The sequence below is a fragment of the Equus asinus genome, chromosome 2, assembly GCF_041296235.1.
Source record: "Equus asinus isolate D_3611 breed Donkey chromosome 2, EquAss-T2T_v2, whole genome shotgun sequence".
Lineage (NCBI taxonomy): Eukaryota > Metazoa > Chordata > Mammalia > Perissodactyla > Equidae > Equus > Equus asinus.
The window spans coordinates 75406610-75425856 of record NC_091791.1 but is presented as its reverse complement, the minus strand read 5'-3'; the positions used below and the strand labels follow the sequence as shown (position 1 = coordinate 75425856).

Sequence of the window (19247 nt, the reverse complement as noted above, 5' to 3'; positions counted from 1 at the left end):
GGCAAGCAGGAAGCAGGCCACAGGTGCCCTGGGTCTGCTCTGGCAGGGAAAGTGGGGCCCACGGGAAAAGGGAAACACGAGGATATTCGCTCCCAGGATGATTGCTGAACGGTGAGAGGATGGAGGTTGAGGTCCTCTCTTCCTGCTGTGCCCGCATGTCCCAGCTTCTCCACAGCGAGCAACTATTGCTTTCTGTCCGCGGTGGGGAAGAGACGGCTTACCTTGATGAATTCCCCCCTTGAAAATGTAAAAGTCCGTGCGATCTGAGGCAAGTCTCCCCTCTCCTCCTCCCTGTCATCCCGGCTCTCCTCCCCTGGAGCAAACTCCCCTCCCGCTTTCCCGGATCCCCTTTCCGCGATAGTCTGCGCGGACACAGGCAGGGGAAGAGCAGACTTTCAAAGCTGCCCGAGCCGCACGAAATGAAAGCTGAAGCCAAGGAGCCAGGAAGGGCTGGCCGCTGAGGACGGAAATGTCCTCTCGGGGGACTCGTCCACTCCCTCTGGCAGACAGAGGCCAGGAGGGGGGCAGGACAGAGTGAGGCACCTGAGTGAGGGGACACCAAAACCCTGGGCGAGCGCAGCCAGATTCCTAATCCTTCCATCCAGTCTGTTCAGAATCAAAACGGATGCGAGGGATCCACGAGGAGCCAGACACCGACCTTTCAAACGAAGGCAGGACCCCCCGCCCCCACCCCCCAAAAGACAAAAGCGAAGACGGAGACGGAGTTGGATCCCAGCCGGGGAGCGGGGGGAGGCGCTTGAAACTTAGACACTTGGGGAAGGGGACGTCTTTAAGGCAAGACAACACAAAAGGACCCGTACCAACTCCGGTGCGGAAACGAGGGTTTCTCGCGAACGACGGTATCAAGGACAGCCAGGTGCCGACTTGGAGAAGCTGACACACGGCGCAGGCATCAGAAAATCCAGAAGCCGTCCCGCTTGGGATGGATGGCCAGGCCCGGAAGGCTCCTGTCGAGCCCAGTGGGCCCCGTCCTTCTGTAGGTGCTGTTTGGAGAAGCCTGACCCGGGGTCTTTCCTAGATGGGCTCTGGAAGACGGATGGGCTGCCGGCAGCTTGCCGAAGCTGTCCGGGCCTCCGCAGCCCGGAGCGGGATCCGTTCCATCGCACACCACGACTCGACCAACTGCTTGGGGGCCGCGCCGGCCGAGTGGACCGCTAGGGTCTCTCAGGAGCCTGGCGGGTGGGAAGAGGCCGCCGAGGACAGAGGGAGCCCGCCGGACGAGGGCGGCGTCGGGGGCACGGCCACGCGGGGCCGGCCCCGGTTGGCCCTGGGTTCCCGTGGGGCCGCGAGGTGGAAGGGCTGGGCGGCGGCCGCGGCCGCGGGGCACTCGCGCGGCTGGACAGCGGTGGGGGCGTGGCGGGGCGATGGGGCGACCGGTGAGGAGGGAGGAGGGGCGGGAGGAGCATGGAGGGAGCGGCGCTGGGGGCGGGGGGGGGGGGGGGGGGCAAAAGGAGAGGGAGGCGGCGGGAGGCAAAAGCCTACAGCACCCGGTATTCCCAGGCGGTCTCCCATCCAAGTACTAACCAGGCCCGACCCTGCTTAGCTTCCGAGATCAGACGAGATCGGGCGCGTTCAGGGTGGTATGGCCGTAGACGCTGGTGGCTGCCGCCGGCGCCCCTAAGAAGCCTCGCGCGCGCGCGCGCGCGCGCTGTCGCCTGGTCCCTGTGACGCGCCGTCGCCTGGCCCCTGTGACGCGCGCGCCCGAGCCCCTGTGACGCGCACCGGACGCCCGCGTCCCCTGCGCCCCGCGCTCCGCCGCCTGCCGCCTGCCTGCCACTGCCTCCCGCCACCGCCGCCGCCGCCGCCGCCGCGGCCAGCCAAACCCTGCCCTGCCCTGCCCTGCCCTGCCCTGCCCTGCCCTGCCGCCCGCCCAGGGCGCGGGAGGCCTCGGGCACCCCGGGGACTGTGGGCGGGCGGGGCGCAAGTCTAGGCGCTCTCCCAAGCCGGCCCCGGACGCTCCAGGCCTCCTGTCCGCCCGCATCCCGGCGACGGGTCGCAGGACATCCGGCTGCTCTGCTCGGGGCCAGGTGGCCCGGGGCGTCGGGCGCGTCGGCGCGTCGGCGCGTCGGCGCGTCGGGGCCCCGGGCCCGCGAGGCCCCTCCGGCCCGAGGCGCCTCCCAACGAACCCGGGCCCAACAACCCCCGGCGGCCGCCGCTCCGGCCCGGCCCCAACTTGCCCAAATCCAGCTGGAGCCACCGGCGCGACCAGAGGGCATCACCGGAAACCCCTCCGGGGCGGGCGGCGGGGCGCGGGGAGACCAGGGCGGGCCACCCTTCCCCGCCCCGCCCCGCGCCCCGCCCACGGGACCCGGACCGCGCCCTCAACCCCAGGCCCCGCGGCCACCCTGGACAGCTCCTGACTGACCGACCTGAGAGACACAGAGACAGAGACAGAGACAGAGAGATTGAGAGGATCCGAGACACGGACCCAGACAGACACCCACCGGGACAGACACACAGACGCTCACGCTGACGCAGAGAGGCCCTGCCCAAGAGGCAGCTTCCCCACAGGAGGGCGGTGGTGCTTGAGCTGGGCCCGGGCAAGGAGGCGGGGGCCCTGGGGCTGGCGATCACCCCTGGGGCCCTGGGACGTGCAGACAGGGTCTCAGGAGTGCAGCGCTCCTGGGATCCCTGTCCCGCGACCCGGACGCCCAGGAGCCACGGACTGGCAGCCGGGCTCGGGCTCGCTCTCGCTCTCGCTCTCGCTCTCGCTCTCGCTCTCGCTCTGTGTGTGTGCGTTTTTGTGTGCGCCTGCGTGTCTGTGTCTGTTTGTGTGTTTCTTTCCTTCTCTCTTCGCCTCTTCGTTCTGGCTCTTTTCCTCTTTCTGCGGGGCGCCCCCGGACTTCCTGAGTTGACAGAACGACCAGCCAGAAAAGTCAGGACACGGAGAACTTCGCCCGAGAAACCAACGCAATCTACCAGACGTACAGAACCCCCTCCCCGACGACCACAGCGTCCACAGTCTGCTCGAGTGCAGGTAGGGACATTACCCAGGGTCTCCCACAGGTTAGGTCACCCGTTGAGTCTCCTTAGTTTTACCAAGATGGCTAGCGCGCCGAGGATGGACGGATGAGCGCAACGGTGTGATTACGGGGAGGGAAACGCACGTCCGAACACCCGTTGGTGCCTCCCGACGTCACCGGTATCCCCGTCCCGAGACCTCTGGGCTTCAGGGTTCTGGGCCGCAGCCCTCTCCCGTCGTCCACCCGGGATCCAGTGCGCACGATGTCTGCACTGCCCAGCTCAAGAGTTTGGGCCCTGTGGGCGTTCTTGGATCCCGTTGGAAAGGGGACCTCGGGACGCGAGGGAGAGGAAAGGGGCGGGGGTGGGGGGGTGGGGGGGGCGGGCTGGGGGAAAGAGAGCGACGACGCCATCAACGCATGTCTGACCAGGACCTGGGCTGTGCCAGGCTCTCCATTTCCGACGGCACCGCGTCCCGTCGTCGGGGACGCCGCCTCTCGTCGGGACGTGTTGGCCTGCCGTCGGTCCTCCCGTCCCAGGCACGAGGCGGCGAACTCCCCCAAAGGCAGAGATTTTGGCACCTGCGTCCTCGGCTGCTGGGTCCGGCCCCAAGCAGGCACGCGGCCCGCAGGTGCCGGGCGAATGTCGGCGGAAAGCACTATGCTCACAGGGAAGGACGGCAGACGATGAGCGCGCACCAACCAGTGCCGCGCTCCGTGCTGAGCGGTGTGCTCCGTGCTCCCGCTTCCGTGCTCGCAACAACGCCACCGACGAGGCACTAACGGGACCCCCTTTCCAACCAGATGAGGCAACTGCCGCTCAGGGAGGGCGAGTCCCTCGCAGGAACGGCGGCCCTTGCTGCCGAGCCTTCGTTTGAGACCAAGCCTCCGGGCCCGCACTCTGGGAAACTTACGGAGACACAGCCCCAGTTCTCCCAGCAGAACACGCTCACCGGAGGTCAGATTGGGGGAGCCGTCGGAACCAGAACCACCCAGGGCGCTACCCTGCAGGGAGCGACGCGCGGCCCGCCCCGCCCCGCCGCCGCCCCGCCACCCCGCCATCCCGGGCAAGCAGGAAGCAGGCCACAGGTGCCCTGGGTCTGCTCTGGCAGGGAAAGTGGGGCCCACGGGAAAAGGGAAACACGAGGATATTCGCTCCCAGGATGATTGCTGAACGGTGAGAGGATGGAGGTTGAGGTCCTCTCTTCCTGCTGTGCCCGCATGTCCCAGCTTCTCCACAGCGAGCAACTATTGCTTTCTGTCCGCGGTGGGGAAGAGACGGCTTACCTTGATGAATTCCCCCCTTGAAAATGTAAAAGTCCGTGCGATCTGAGGCAAGTCTCCCCTCTCCTCCTCCCTGTCATCCCGGCTCTCCTCCCCTGGAGCAAACTCCCCTCCCGCTTTCCCGGATCCCCTTTCCGCGATAGTCTGCGCGGACACAGGCAGGGGAAGAGCAGACTTTCAAAGCTGCCCGAGCCGCACGAAATGAAAGCTGAAGCCAAGGAGCCAGGAAGGGCTGGCCGCTGAGGACGGAAATGTCCTCTCGGGGGACTCGTCCACTCCCTCTGGCAGACAGAGGCCAGGAGGGGGGCAGGACAGAGTGAGGCACCTGAGTGAGGGGACACCAAAACCCTGGGCGAGCGCAGCCAGATTCCTAATCCTTCCATCCAGTCTGTTCAGAATCAAAACGGATGCGAGGGATCCACGAGGAGCCAGACACCGACCTTTCAAACGAAGGCAGGACCCCCCGCCCCCACCCCCCAAAAGACAAAAGCGAAGACGGAGACGGAGTTGGATCCCAGCCGGGGAGCGGGGGGAGGCGCTTGAAACTTAGACACTTGGGGAAGGGGATGTCTTTAAGGCAAGACAACACAAAAGGACCCGTACCAACTCCGGTGCGGAAACGAGGGTTTCTCGCGAACGACGGTATCAAGGACAGCCAGGTGCCGACTTGGAGAAGCTGACACACGGCGCAGGCATCAGAAAATCCAGAAGCCGTCCCGCTTGGGATGGATGGCCAGGCCCGGAAGGCTCCTGTCGAGCCCAGTGGGCCCCGTCCTTCTGTAGGTGCTGTTTGGAGAAGCCTGACCCGGGGTCTTTCCTAGATGGGCTCTGGAAGACGGATGGGCTGCCGGCAGCTTGCCGAAGCTGTCCGGGCCTCCGCAGCCCGGAGCGGGATCCGTTCCATCGCACACCACGACTCGACCAACTGCTTGGGGGCCGCGCCGGCCGAGTGGACCGCTAGGGTCTCTCAGGAGCCTGGCGGGTGGGAAGAGGCCGCCGAGGACAGAGGGAGCCCGCCGGACGAGGGCGGCGTCGGGGGCACGGCCACGCGGGGCCGGCCCCGGTTGGCCCTGGGTTCCCGTGGGGCCGCGAGGTGGAAGGGCTGGGCGGCGGCCGCGGCCGCGGGGCACTCGCGCGGCTGGACAGCGGTGGGGGCGTGGCGGGGCGATGGGGCGACCGGTGAGGAGGGAGGAGGGGCGGGAGGAGCATGGAGGGAGCGGCGCTGGGGGCGGGGGGGGGGGGGGGGGGCAAAAGGAGAGGGAGGCGGCGGGAGGCAAAAGCCTACAGCACCCGGTATTCCCAGGCGGTCTCCCATCCAAGTACTAACCAGGCCCGACCCTGCTTAGCTTCCGAGATCAGACGAGATCGGGCGCGTTCAGGGTGGTATGGCCGTAGACGCTGGTGGCTGCCGCCGGCGCCCCTAAGAAGCCTCGCGCGCGCGCGCGCGCGCGCTGTCGCCTGGTCCCTGTGACGCGCCGTCGCCTGGCCCCTGTGACGCGCGCGCCCGAGCCCCTGTGACGCGCACCGGACGCCCGCGTCCCCTGCGCCCCGCGCTCCGCCGCCTGCCGCCTGCCTGCCACTGCCTCCCGCCACCGCCGCCGCCGCCGCCGCCGCGGCCAGCCAAACCCTGCCCTGCCCTGCCCTGCCCTGCCCTGCCCTGCCCTGCCGCCCGCCCAGGGCGCGGGAGGCCTCGGGCACCCCGGGGACTGTGGGCGGGCGGGGCGCAAGTCTAGGCGCTCTCCCAAGCCGGCCCCGGACGCTCCAGGCCTCCTGTCCGCCCGCATCCCGGCGACGGGTCGCAGGACATCCGGCTGCTCTGCTCGGGGCCAGGTGGCCCGGGGCGTCGGGCGCGTCGGCGCGTCGGCGCGTCGGCGCGTCGGGGCCCCGGGCCCGCGAGGCCCCTCCGGCCCGAGGCGCCTCCCAACGAACCCGGGCCCAACAACCCCCGGCGGCCGCCGCTCCGGCCCGGCCCCAACTTGCCCAAATCCAGCTGGAGCCACCGGCGCGACCAGAGGGCATCACCGGAAACCCCTCCGGGGCGGGCGGCGGGGCGCGGGGAGACCAGGGCGGGCCACCCTTCCCCGCCCCGCCCCGCGCCCCGCCCACGGGACCCGGACCGCGCCCTCAACCCCAGGCCCCGCGGCCACCCTGGACAGCTCCTGACTGACCGACCTGAGAGACACAGAGACAGAGACAGAGACAGAGAGATTGAGAGGATCCGAGACACGGACCCAGACAGACACCCACCGGGACAGACACACAGACGCTCACGCTGACGCAGAGAGGCCCTGCCCAAGAGGCAGCTTCCCCACAGGAGGGCGGTGGTGCTTGAGCTGGGCCCGGGCAAGGAGGCGGGGGCCCTGGGGCTGGCGATCACCCCTGGGGCCCTGGGACGTGCAGACAGGGTCTCAGGAGTGCAGCGCTCCTGGGATCCCTGTCCCGCGACCCGGACGCCCAGGAGCCACGGACTGGCAGCCGGGCTCGGGCTCGCTCTCGCTCTCGCTCTCGCTCTCGCTCTCGCTCTCGCTCTGTGTGTGTGCGTTTTTGTGTGCGCCTGCGTGTCTGTGTCTGTTTGTGTGTTTCTTTCCTTCTCTCTTCGCCTCTTCGTTCTGGCTCTTTTCCTCTTTCTGCGGGGCGCCCCCGGACTTCCTGAGTTGACAGAACGACCAGCCAGAAAAGTCAGGACACGGAGAACTTCGCCCGAGAAACCAACGCAATCTACCAGACGTACAGAACCCCCTCCCCGACGACCACAGCGTCCACAGTCTGCTCGAGTGCAGGTAGGGACATTACCCAGGGTCTCCCACAGGTTAGGTCACCCGTTGAGTCTCCTTAGTTTTACCAAGATGGCTAGCGCGCCGAGGATGGACGGATGAGCGCAACGGTGTGATTACGGGGAGGGAAACGCACGTCCGAACACCCGTTGGTGCCTCCCGACGTCACCGGTATCCCCGTCCCGAGACCTCTGGGCTTCAGGGTTCTGGGCCGCAGCCCTCTCCCGTCGTCCACCCGGGATCCAGTGCGCACGATGTCTGCACTGCCCAGCTCAAGAGTTTGGGCCCTGTGGGCGTTCTTGGATCCCGTTGGAAAGGGGACCTCGGGACGCGAGGGAGAGGAAAGGGGCGGGGGTGGGGGGGTGGGGGGGGCGGGCTGGGGGAAAGAGAGCGACGACGCCATCAACGCATGTCTGACCAGGACCTGGGCTGTGCCAGGCTCTCCATTTCCGACGGCACCGCGTCCCGTCGTCGGGGACGCCGCCTCTCGTCGGGACGTGTTGGCCTGCCGTCGGTCCTCCCGTCCCAGGCACGAGGCGGCGAACTCCCCCAAAGGCAGAGATTTTGGCACCTGCGTCCTCGGCTGCTGGGTCCGGCCCCAAGCAGGCACGCGGCCCGCAGGTGCCGGGCGAATGTCGGCGGAAAGCACTATGCTCACAGGGAAGGACGGCAGACGATGAGCGCGCACCAACCAGTGCCGCGCTCCGTGCTGAGCGGTGTGCTCCGTGCTCCCGCTTCCGTGCTCGCAACAACGCCACCGACGAGGCACTAACGGGACCCCCTTTCCAACCAGATGAGGCAACTGCCGCTCAGGGAGGGCGAGTCCCTCGCAGGAACGGCGGCCCTTGCTGCCGAGCCTTCGTTTGAGACCAAGCCTCCGGGCCCGCACTCTGGGAAACTTACGGAGACACAGCCCCAGTTCTCCCAGCAGAACACGCTCACCGGAGGTCAGATTGGGGGAGCCGTCGGAACCAGAACCACCCAGGGCGCTACCCTGCAGGGAGCGACGCGCGGCCCGCCCCGCCCCGCCGCCGCCCCGCCACCCCGCCATCCCGGGCAAGCAGGAAGCAGGCCACAGGTGCCCTGGGTCTGCTCTGGCAGGGAAAGTGGGGCCCACGGGAAAAGGGAAACACGAGGATATTCGCTCCCAGGATGATTGCTGAACGGTGAGAGGATGGAGGTTGAGGTCCTCTCTTCCTGCTGTGCCCGCATGTCCCAGCTTCTCCACAGCGAGCAACTATTGCTTTCTGTCCGCGGTGGGGAAGAGACGGCTTACCTTGATGAATTCCCCCCTTGAAAATGTAAAAGTCCGTGCGATCTGAGGCAAGTCTCCCCTCTCCTCCTCCCTGTCATCCCGGCTCTCCTCCCCTGGAGCAAACTCCCCTCCCGCTTTCCCGGATCCCCTTTCCGCGATAGTCTGCGCGGACACAGGCAGGGGAAGAGCAGACTTTCAAAGCTGCCCGAGCCGCACGAAATGAAAGCTGAAGCCAAGGAGCCAGGAAGGGCTGGCCGCTGAGGACGGAAATGTCCTCTCGGGGGACTCGTCCACTCCCTCTGGCAGACAGAGGCCAGGAGGGGGGCAGGACAGAGTGAGGCACCTGAGTGAGGGGACACCAAAACCCTGGGCGAGCGCAGCCAGATTCCTAATCCTTCCATCCAGTCTGTTCAGAATCAAAACGGATGCGAGGGATCCACGAGGAGCCAGACACCGACCTTTCAAACGAAGGCAGGACCCCCCGCCCCCACCCCCCAAAAGACAAAAGCGAAGACGGAGACGGAGTTGGATCCCAGCCGGGGAGCGGGGGGAGGCGCTTGAAACTTAGACACTTGGGGAAGGGGACGTCTTTAAGGCAAGACAACACAAAAGGACCCGTACCAACTCCGGTGCGGAAACGAGGGTTTCTCGCGAACGACGGTATCAAGGACAGCCAGGTGCCGACTTGGAGAAGCTGACACACGGCGCAGGCATCAGAAAATCCAGAAGCCGTCCCGCTTGGGATGGATGGCCAGGCCCGGAAGGCTCCTGTCGAGCCCAGTGGGCCCCGTCCTTCTGTAGGTGCTGTTTGGAGAAGCCTGACCCGGGGTCTTTCCTAGATGGGCTCTGGAAGACGGATGGGCTGCCGGCAGCTTGCCGAAGCTGTCCGGGCCTCCGCAGCCCGGAGCGGGATCCGTTCCATCGCACACCACGACTCGACCAACTGCTTGGGGGCCGCGCCGGCCGAGTGGACCGCTAGGGTCTCTCAGGAGCCTGGCGGGTGGGAAGAGGCCGCCGAGGACAGAGGGAGCCCGCCGGACGAGGGCGGCGTCGGGGGCACGGCCACGCGGGGCCGGCCCCGGTTGGCCCTGGGTTCCCGTGGGGCCGCGAGGTGGAAGGGCTGGGCGGCGGCCGCGGCCGCGGGGCACTCGCGCGGCTGGACAGCGGTGGGGGCGTGGCGGGGCGATGGGGCGACCGGTGAGGAGGGAGGAGGGGCGGGAGGAGCATGGAGGGAGCGGCGCTGGGGGCGGGGGGGGGGGGGGGGGGGCAAAAGGAGAGGGAGGCGGCGGGAGGCAAAAGCCTACAGCACCCGGTATTCCCAGGCGGTCTCCCATCCAAGTACTAACCAGGCCCGACCCTGCTTAGCTTCCGAGATCAGACGAGATCGGGCGCGTTCAGGGTGGTATGGCCGTAGACGCTGGTGGCTGCCGCCGGCGCCCCTAAGAAGCCTCGCGCGCGCGCGCGCGCGCGCTGTCGCCTGGTCCCTGTGACGCGCCGTCGCCTGGCCCCTGTGACGCGCGCGCCCGAGCCCCTGTGACGCGCACCGGACGCCCGCGTCCCCTGCGCCCCGCGCTCCGCCGCCTGCCGCCTGCCTGCCACTGCCTCCCGCCACCGCCGCCGCCGCCGCCGCCGCGGCCAGCCAAACCCTGCCCTGCCCTGCCCTGCCCTGCCCTGCCCTGCCCTGCCGCCCGCCCAGGGCGCGGGAGGCCTCGGGCACCCCGGGGACTGTGGGCGGGCGGGGCGCAAGTCTAGGCGCTCTCCCAAGCCGGCCCCGGACGCTCCAGGCCTCCTGTCCGCCCGCATCCCGGCGACGGGTCGCAGGACATCCGGCTGCTCTGCTCGGGGCCAGGTGGCCCGGGGCGTCGGGCGCGTCGGCGCGTCGGCGCGTCGGCGCGTCGGGGCCCCGGGCCCGCGAGGCCCCTCCGGCCCGAGGCGCCTCCCAACGAACCCGGGCCCAACAACCCCCGGCGGCCGCCGCTCCGGCCCGGCCCCAACTTGCCCAAATCCAGCTGGAGCCACCGGCGCGACCAGAGGGCATCACCGGAAACCCCTCCGGGGCGGGCGGCGGGGCGCGGGGAGACCAGGGCGGGCCACCCTTCCCCGCCCCGCCCCGCGCCCCGCCCACGGGACCCGGACCGCGCCCTCAACCCCAGGCCCCGCGGCCACCCTGGACAGCTCCTGACTGACCGACCTGAGAGACACAGAGACAGAGACAGAGACAGAGAGATTGAGAGGATCCGAGACACGGACCCAGACAGACACCCACCGGGACAGACACACAGACGCTCACGCTGACGCAGAGAGGCCCTGCCCAAGAGGCAGCTTCCCCACAGGAGGGCGGTGGTGCTTGAGCTGGGCCCGGGCAAGGAGGCGGGGGCCCTGGGGCTGGCGATCACCCCTGGGGCCCTGGGACGTGCAGACAGGGTCTCAGGAGTGCAGCGCTCCTGGGATCCCTGTCCCGCGACCCGGACGCCCAGGAGCCACGGACTGGCAGCCGGGCTCGGGCTCGCTCTCGCTCTCGCTCTCGCTCTCGCTCTCGCTCTCGCTCTGTGTGTGTGCGTTTTTGTGTGCGCCTGCGTGTCTGTGTCTGTTTGTGTGTTTCTTTCCTTCTCTCTTCGCCTCTTCGTTCTGGCTCTTTTCCTCTTTCTGCGGGGCGCCCCCGGACTTCCTGAGTTGACAGAACGACCAGCCAGAAAAGTCAGGACACGGAGAACTTCGCCCGAGAAACCAACGCAATCTACCAGACGTACAGAACCCCCTCCCCGACGACCACAGCGTCCACAGTCTGCTCGAGTGCAGGTAGGGACATTACCCAGGGTCTCCCACAGGTTAGGTCACCCGTTGAGTCTCCTTAGTTTTACCAAGATGGCTAGCGCGCCGAGGATGGACGGATGAGCGCAACGGTGTGATTACGGGGAGGGAAACGCACGTCCGAACACCCGTTGGTGCCTCCCGACGTCACCGGTATCCCCGTCCCGAGACCTCTGGGCTTCAGGGTTCTGGGCCGCAGCCCTCTCCCGTCGTCCACCCGGGATCCAGTGCGCACGATGTCTGCACTGCCCAGCTCAAGAGTTTGGGCCCTGTGGGCGTTCTTGGATCCCGTTGGAAAGGGGACCTCGGGACGCGAGGGAGAGGAAAGGGGCGGGGGTGGGGGGGTGGGGGGGGCGGGCTGGGGGAAAGAGAGCGACGACGCCATCAACGCATGTCTGACCAGGACCTGGGCTGTGCCAGGCTCTCCATTTCCGACGGCACCGCGTCCCGTCGTCGGGGACGCCGCCTCTCGTCGGGACGTGTTGGCCTGCCGTCGGTCCTCCCGTCCCAGGCACGAGGCGGCGAACTCCCCCAAAGGCAGAGATTTTGGCACCTGCGTCCTCGGCTGCTGGGTCCGGCCCCAAGCAGGCACGCGGCCCGCAGGTGCCGGGCGAATGTCGGCGGAAAGCACTATGCTCACAGGGAAGGACGGCAGACGATGAGCGCGCACCAACCAGTGCCGCGCTCCGTGCTGAGCGGTGTGCTCCGTGCTCCCGCTTCCGTGCTCGCAACAACGCCACCGACGAGGCACTAACGGGACCCCCTTTCCAACCAGATGAGGCAACTGCCGCTCAGGGAGGGCGAGTCCCTCGCAGGAACGGCGGCCCTTGCTGCCGAGCCTTCGTTTGAGACCAAGCCTCCGGGCCCGCACTCTGGGAAACTTACGGAGACACAGCCCCAGTTCTCCCAGCAGAACACGCTCACCGGAGGTCAGATTGGGGGAGCCGTCGGAACCAGAACCACCCAGGGCGCTACCCTGCAGGGAGCGACGCGCGGCCCGCCCCGCCCCGCCGCCGCCCCGCCACCCCGCCATCCCGGGCAAGCAGGAAGCAGGCCACAGGTGCCCTGGGTCTGCTCTGGCAGGGAAAGTGGGGCCCACGGGAAAAGGGAAACACGAGGATATTCGCTCCCAGGATGATTGCTGAACGGTGAGAGGATGGAGGTTGAGGTCCTCTCTTCCTGCTGTGCCCGCATGTCCCAGCTTCTCCACAGCGAGCAACTATTGCTTTCTGTCCGCGGTGGGGAAGAGACGGCTTACCTTGATGAATTCCCCCCTTGAAAATGTAAAAGTCCGTGCGATCTGAGGCAAGTCTCCCCTCTCCTCCTCCCTGTCATCCCGGCTCTCCTCCCCTGGAGCAAACTCCCCTCCCGCTTTCCCGGATCCCCTTTCCGCGATAGTCTGCGCGGACACAGGCAGGGGAAGAGCAGACTTTCAAAGCTGCCCGAGCCGCACGAAATGAAAGCTGAAGCCAAGGAGCCAGGAAGGGCTGGCCGCTGAGGACGGAAATGTCCTCTCGGGGGACTCGTCCACTCCCTCTGGCAGACAGAGGCCAGGAGGGGGGCAGGACAGAGTGAGGCACCTGAGTGAGGGGACACCAAAACCCTGGGCGAGCGCAGCCAGATTCCTAATCCTTCCATCCAGTCTGTTCAGAATCAAAACGGATGCGAGGGATCCACGAGGAGCCAGACACCGACCTTTCAAACGAAGGCAGGACCCCCCGCCCCCACCCCCCAAAAGACAAAAGCGAAGACGGAGACGGAGTTGGATCCCAGCCGGGGAGCGGGGGGAGGCGCTTGAAACTTAGACACTTGGGGAAGGGGACGTCTTTAAGGCAAGACAACACAAAAGGACCCGTACCAACTCCGGTGCGGAAACGAGGGTTTCTCGCGAACGACGGTATCAAGGACAGCCAGGTGCCGACTTGGAGAAGCTGACACACGGCGCAGGCATCAGAAAATCCAGAAGCCGTCCCGCTTGGGATGGATGGCCAGGCCCGGAAGGCTCCTGTCGAGCCCAGTGGGCCCCGTCCTTCTGTAGGTGCTGTTTGGAGAAGCCTGACCCGGGGTCTTTCCTAGATGGGCTCTGGAAGACGGATGGGCTGCCGGCAGCTTGCCGAAGCTGTCCGGGCCTCCGCAGCCCGGAGCGGGATCCGTTCCATCGCACACCACGACTCGACCAACTGCTTGGGGGCCGCGCCGGCCGAGTGGACCGCTAGGGTCTCTCAGGAGCCTGGCGGGTGGGAAGAGGCCGCCGAGGACAGAGGGAGCCCGCCGGACGAGGGCGGCGTCGGGGGCACGGCCACGCGGGGCCGGCCCCGGTTGGCCCTGGGTTCCCGTGGGGCCGCGAGGTGGAAGGGCTGGGCGGCGGCCGCGGCCGCGGGGCACTCGCGCGGCTGGACAGCGGTGGGGGCGTGGCGGGGCGATGGGGCGACCGGTGAGGAGGGAGGAGGGGCGGGAGGAGCATGGAGGGAGCGGCGCTGGGGGCGGGGGGGGGGGGGGGGGCAAAAGGAGAGGGAGGCGGCGGGAGGCAAAAGCCTACAGCACCCGGTATTCCCAGGCGGTCTCCCATCCAAGTACTAACCAGGCCCGACCCTGCTTAGCTTCCGAGATCAGACGAGATCGGGCGCGTTCAGGGTGGTATGGCCGTAGACGCTGGTGGCTGCCGCCGGCGCCCCTAAGAAGCCTCGCGCGCGCGCGCGCGCGCGCTGTCGCCTGGTCCCTGTGACGCGCCGTCGCCTGGCCCCTGTGACGCGCGCGCCCGAGCCCCTGTGACGCGCACCGGACGCCCGCGTCCCCTGCGCCCCGCGCTCCGCCGCCTGCCGCCTGCCTGCCACTGCCTCCCGCCACCGCCGCCGCCGCCGCCGCCGCGGCCAGCCAAACCCTGCCCTGCCCTGCCCTGCCCTGCCCTGCCCTGCCCTGCCGCCCGCCCAGGGCGCGGGAGGCCTCGGGCACCCCGGGGACTGTGGGCGGGCGGGGCGCAAGTCTAGGCGCTCTCCCAAGCCGGCCCCGGACGCTCCAGGCCTCCTGTCCGCCCGCATCCCGGCGACGGGTCGCAGGACATCCGGCTGCTCTGCTCGGGGCCAGGTGGCCCGGGGCGTCGGGCGCGTCGGCGCGTCGGCGCGTCGGCGCGTCGGGGCCCCGGGCCCGCGAGGCCCCTCCGGCCCGAGGCGCCTCCCAACGAACCCGGGCCCAACAACCCCCGGCGGCCGCCGCTCCGGCCCGGCCCCAACTTGCCCAAATCCAGCTGGAGCCACCGGCGCGACCAGAGGGCATCACCGGAAACCCCTCCGGGGCGGGCGGCGGGGCGCGGGGAGACCAGGGCGGGCCACCCTTCCCCGCCCCGCCCCGCGCCCCGCCCACGGGACCCGGACCGCGCCCTCAACCCCAGGCCCCGCGGCCACCCTGGACAGCTCCTGACTGACCGACCTGAGAGACACAGAGACAGAGACAGAGACAGAGAGATTGAGAGGATCCGAGACACGGACCCAGACAGACACCCACCGGGACAGACACACAGACGCTCACGCTGACGCAGAGAGGCCCTGCCCAAGAGGCAGCTTCCCCACAGGAGGGCGGTGGTGCTTGAGCTGGGCCCGGGCAAGGAGGCGGGGGCCCTGGGGCTGGCGATCACCCCTGGGGCCCTGGGACGTGCAGACAGGGTCTCAGGAGTGCAGCGCTCCTGGGATCCCTGTCCCGCGACCCGGACGCCCAGGAGCCACGGACTGGCAGCCGGGCTCGGGCTCGCTCTCGCTCTCGCTCTCGCTCTCGCTCTCGCTCTCGCTCTGTGTGTGTGCGTTTTTGTGTGCGCCTGCGTGTCTGTGTCTGTTTGTGTGTTTCTTTCCTTCTCTCTTCGCCTCTTCGTTCTGGCTCTTTTCCTCTTTCTGCGGGGCGCCCCCGGACTTCCTGAGTTGACAGAACGACCAGCCAGAAAAGTCAGGACACGGAGAACTTCGCCCGAGAAACCAACGCAATCTACCAGACGTACAGAACCCCCTCCCCGACGACCACAGCGTCCACAGTCTGCTCGAGTGCAGGTAGGGACATTACCCAGGGTCTCCCACAGGTTAGGTCACCCGTTGAGTCTCCTTAGTTTTACCAAGATGGCTAGCGCGCCGAGGATGGACGGATGAGCGCAACGGTGTGATTACGGGGAGGGAAACGCACGTCCGAACACCCGTTGGTGCCTCCCGACGTCACCGGTATCCCCGTCCCGAGACCTCTGGGCTTCAGGGTTCTGGGCCGCAGCCCTCTCCCGTCGTCCACCCGGGATCCAGTGCGCACGATGTCTGCACTGCCCAGCTCAAGAGTTTGGGCCCTGTGGGCGTTCTTGGATCCCGTTGGAAAGGGGACCTCGGGACGCGAGGGAGAGGAAAGGGGCGGGGGTGGGGGGGTGGGGGGGGCGGGCTGGGGGAAAGAGAGCGACGACGCCATCAACGCATGTCTGACCAGGACCTGGGCTGTGCCAGGCTCTCCATTTCCGACGGCACCGCGTCCCGTCGTCGGGGACGCCGCCTCTCGTCGGGACGTGTTGGCCTGCCGTCGGTCCTCCCGTCCCAGGCACGAGGCGGCGAACTCCCCCAAAGGCAGAGATTTTGGCACCTGCGTCCTCGGCTGCTGGGTCCGGCCCCAAGCAGGCACGCGGCCCGCAGGTGCCGGGCGAATGTCGGCGGAAAGCACTATGCTCACAGGGAAGGACGGCAGACGATGAGCGCGCACCAACCAGTGCCGCGCTCCGTGCTGAGCGGTGTGCTCCGTGCTCCCGCTTCCGTGCTCGCAACAACGCCACCGACGAGGCACTAACGGGACCCCCTTTCCAACCAGATGAGGCAACTGCCGCTCAGGGAGGGCGAGTCCCTCGCAGGAACGGCGGCCCTTGCTGCCGAGCCTTCGTTTGAGACCAAGCCTCCGGGCCCGCACTCTGGGAAACTTACGGAGACACAGCCCCAGTTCTCCCAGCAGAACACGCTCACCGGAGGTCAGATTGGGGGAGCCGTCGGAACCAGAACCACCCAGGGCGCTACCCTGCAGGGAGCGACGCGCGGCCCGCCCCGCCCCGCCGCCGCCCCGCCACCCCGCCATCCCGGGCAAGCAGGAAGCAGGCCACAGGTGCCCTGGGTCTGCTCTGGCAGGGAAAGTGGGGCCCACGGGAAAAGGGAAACACGAGGATATTCGCTCCCAGGATGATTGCTGAACGGTGAGAGGATGGAGGTTGAGGTCCTCTCTTCCTGCTGTGCCCGCATGTCCCAGCTTCTCCACAGCGAGCAACTATTGCTTTCTGTCCGCGGTGGGGAAGAGACGGCTTACCTTGATGAATTCCCCCCTTGAAAATGTAAAAGTCCGTGCGATCTGAGGCAAGTCTCCCCTCTCCTCCTCCCTGTCATCCCGGCTCTCCTCCCCTGGAGCAAACTCCCCTCCCGCTTTCCCGGATCCCCTTTCCGCGATAGTCTGCGCGGACACAGGCAGGGGAAGAGCAGACTTTCAAAGCTGCCCGAGCCGCACGAAATGAAAGCTGAAGCCAAGGAGCCAGGAAGGGCTGGCCGCTGAGGACGGAAATGTCCTCTCGGGGGACTCGTCCACTCCCTCTGGCAGACAGAGGCCAGGAGGGGGGCAGGACAGAGTGAGGCACCTGAGTGAGGGGACACCAAAACCCTGGGCGAGCGCAGCCAGATTCCTAATCCTTCCATCCAGTCTGTTCAGAATCAAAACGGATGCGAGGGATCCAGGAGGAGCCAGACACCGACCTTTCAAACGAAGGCAGGACCCCCCGCCCCCACCCCCCAAAAGACAAAAGCGAAGACGGAGACGGAGTTGGATCCCAGCCGGGGAGCGGGGGGAGGCGCTTGAAACTTAGACACTTGGGGAAGGGGACGTCTTTAAGGCAAGACAACACAAAAGGACCCGTACCAACTCCGGTGCGGAAACGAGGGTTTCTCGCGAACGACGGTATCAAGGACAGCCAGGTGCCGACTTGGAGAAGCTGACACACGGCGCAGGCATCAGAAAATCCAGAAGCCGTCCCGCTTGGGATGGATGGCCAGGCCCGGAAGGCTCCTGTCGAGCCCAGTGGGCCCCGTCCTTCTGTAGGTGCTGTTTGGAGAAGCCTGACCCGGGGTCTTTCCTAGATGGGCTCTGGAAGACGGATGGGCTGCCGGCAGCTTGCCGAAGCTGTCCGGGCCTCCGCAGCCCGGAGCGGGATCCGTTCCATCGCACACCACGACTCGACCAACTGCTTGGGGGCCGCGCCGGCCGAGTGGACCGCTAGGGTCTCTCAGGAGCCTGGCGGGTGGGAAGAGGCCGCCGAGGACAGAGGGAGCCCGCCGGACGAGGGCGGCGTCGGGGGCACGGCCACGCGGGGCCGGCCCCGGTTGGCCCTGGGTTCCCGTGGGGCCGCGAGGTGGAAGGGCTGGGCGGCGGCCGCGGCCGCGGGGCACTCGCGCGGCTGGACAGCGGTGGGGGCGTGGCGGGGCGATGGGGCGACCGGTGAGGAGGGAGGAGGGGCGGGAGGAGCATGGAGGGAGCGGCGCTGGGGGCGGGGGGGGGGGGGGGGGGGCAAAAGGAGAGGGAGGCGGCGGGAGGCAAAAGCCTACAGCACCCGGTATTCCCAGGCGGTCTCCCATCCAAGTACTAACCAGGCCCGACCCTGCTTAGCTTCCGAGATCAGACGAGATCGGGCGCGTTCAGGGTGGTATGGCCGTAGACGCTGGTGGCTGCCGCCGGCGCCCCTAAGAAGCCTCGCGCGCGCGCGCGCGCGCGCTGTCGCCTGGTCCCTGTGACGCGCCGTCGCCTGGCCCCTGTGACGCGCGCGCCCGAGCCCCTGTGACGCGCACCGGACGCCCGCGTCCCCTGCGCCCCGCGCTCCGCCGCCTGCCGCCTGCCTGCCACTGCCTCCCGCCACCGCCGCCGCCGCCGCCGCCGCGGCCAGCCAAACCCTGCCCTGCCCTGCCCTGCCCTGCCCTGCCCTGCCCTGCCGCCCGCCCAGGGCGCGGGAGGCCTCGGGCACCCCGGGGACTGTGGGCGGGCGGGGCGCAAGTCTAGGCGCTCTCCCAAGCCGGCCCCGGACGCTCCAGGCCTCCTGTCCGCCCGCATCCCGGCGACGGGTCGCAGGACATCCGGCTGCTCTGCTCGGGGCCAGGTGGCCCGGGGCGTCGGGCGCGTCGGCGCGTCGGCGCGTCGGCGCGTCGGGGCCCCGGGCCCGCGAGGCCCCTCCGGCCCGAGGCGCCTCCCAACGAACCCGGGCCCAACAACCCCCGGCGGCCGCCGCTCCGGCCCGGCCCCAACTTGCCCAAATCCAGCTGGAGCCACCGGCGCGACCAGAGGGCATCACCGGAAACCCCTCCGGGGCGGGCGGCGGGGCGCGGGGAGACCAGGGCGGGCCACCCTTCCCCGCCCCGCCCCGCGCCCCGCCCACGGGACCCGGACCGCGCCCTCAACCCCAGGCCCCGCGGCCACCCTGGACAGCTCCTGACTGACCGACCTGAGAGACACAGAGACAGAGACAGAGACAGAGAGATTGAGAGGATCCGAGACACGGACCCAGACAGACACCCACCGGGACAGACACACAGACGCTCACGCTGACGCAGAGAGGCCCTGCCCAAGAGGCAGCTTCCCCACAGGAGGGCGGTGGTGCTTGAGCTGGGCCCGGGCAAGGAGGCGGGGGCCCTGGGGCTGGCGATCACCCCTGGGGCCCTGGGACGTGCAGACAGGGTCTCAGGAGTGCAGCGCTCCTGGGATCCCTGTCCCGCGACCCGGACGCCCAGGAGCCACGGACTGGCAGCCGGGCTCGGGCTCGCTCTCGCTCTCGCTCTCGCTCTCGCTCTCGCTCTCGCTCTGTGTGTGTGCGTTTTTGTGTGCGCCTGCGTGTCTGTGTCTGTTTGTGTGTTTCTTTCCTTCTCTCTTCGCCTCTTCGTTCTGGCTCTTTTCCTCTTTCTGCGGGGCGCCCCCGGACTTCCTGAGTTGACAGAACGACCAGCCAGAAAAGTCAGGACACGGAGAACTTCGCCCGAGAAACCAACGCAATCTACCAGACGTACAGAACCCCCTCCCCGACGACCACAGCGTCCACAGTCTGCTCGAGTGCAGGTAGGGACATTACCCAGGGTCTCCCACAGGTTAGGTCACCCGTTGAGTCTCCTTAGTTTT

At 68.3% G+C, this 19247-nt stretch overlaps 5 non-coding genes across 5 annotated transcripts; all 5 read right to left on the bottom strand.

Moving 5' to 3' along the window:
- Positions 1-1496: 1496 nt before the first annotated feature.
- LOC139044613 (5S ribosomal RNA) lies at positions 1497-1615 on the bottom strand. Its single transcript, XR_011501680.1, has one exon. It is a non-coding gene; the product is annotated as a 5S ribosomal RNA (ribosomal RNA).
- Positions 1616-5543: 3928 nt separating this feature from the next.
- LOC139044602 (5S ribosomal RNA) lies at positions 5544-5662 on the bottom strand. Its single transcript, XR_011501669.1, has one exon. It is a non-coding gene; the product is annotated as a 5S ribosomal RNA (ribosomal RNA).
- Positions 5663-9591: 3929 nt separating this feature from the next.
- LOC139044728 (5S ribosomal RNA) lies at positions 9592-9710 on the bottom strand. Its single transcript, XR_011501800.1, has one exon. It is a non-coding gene; the product is annotated as a 5S ribosomal RNA (ribosomal RNA).
- Positions 9711-13637: 3927 nt separating this feature from the next.
- LOC139044717 (5S ribosomal RNA) lies at positions 13638-13756 on the bottom strand. Its single transcript, XR_011501789.1, has one exon. It is a non-coding gene; the product is annotated as a 5S ribosomal RNA (ribosomal RNA).
- Positions 13757-17685: 3929 nt separating this feature from the next.
- LOC123283679 (5S ribosomal RNA) lies at positions 17686-17804 on the bottom strand. Its single transcript, XR_006524349.1, has one exon. It is a non-coding gene; the product is annotated as a 5S ribosomal RNA (ribosomal RNA).
- Between the last annotated feature and the right edge of the window lie 1443 nt (positions 17805-19247).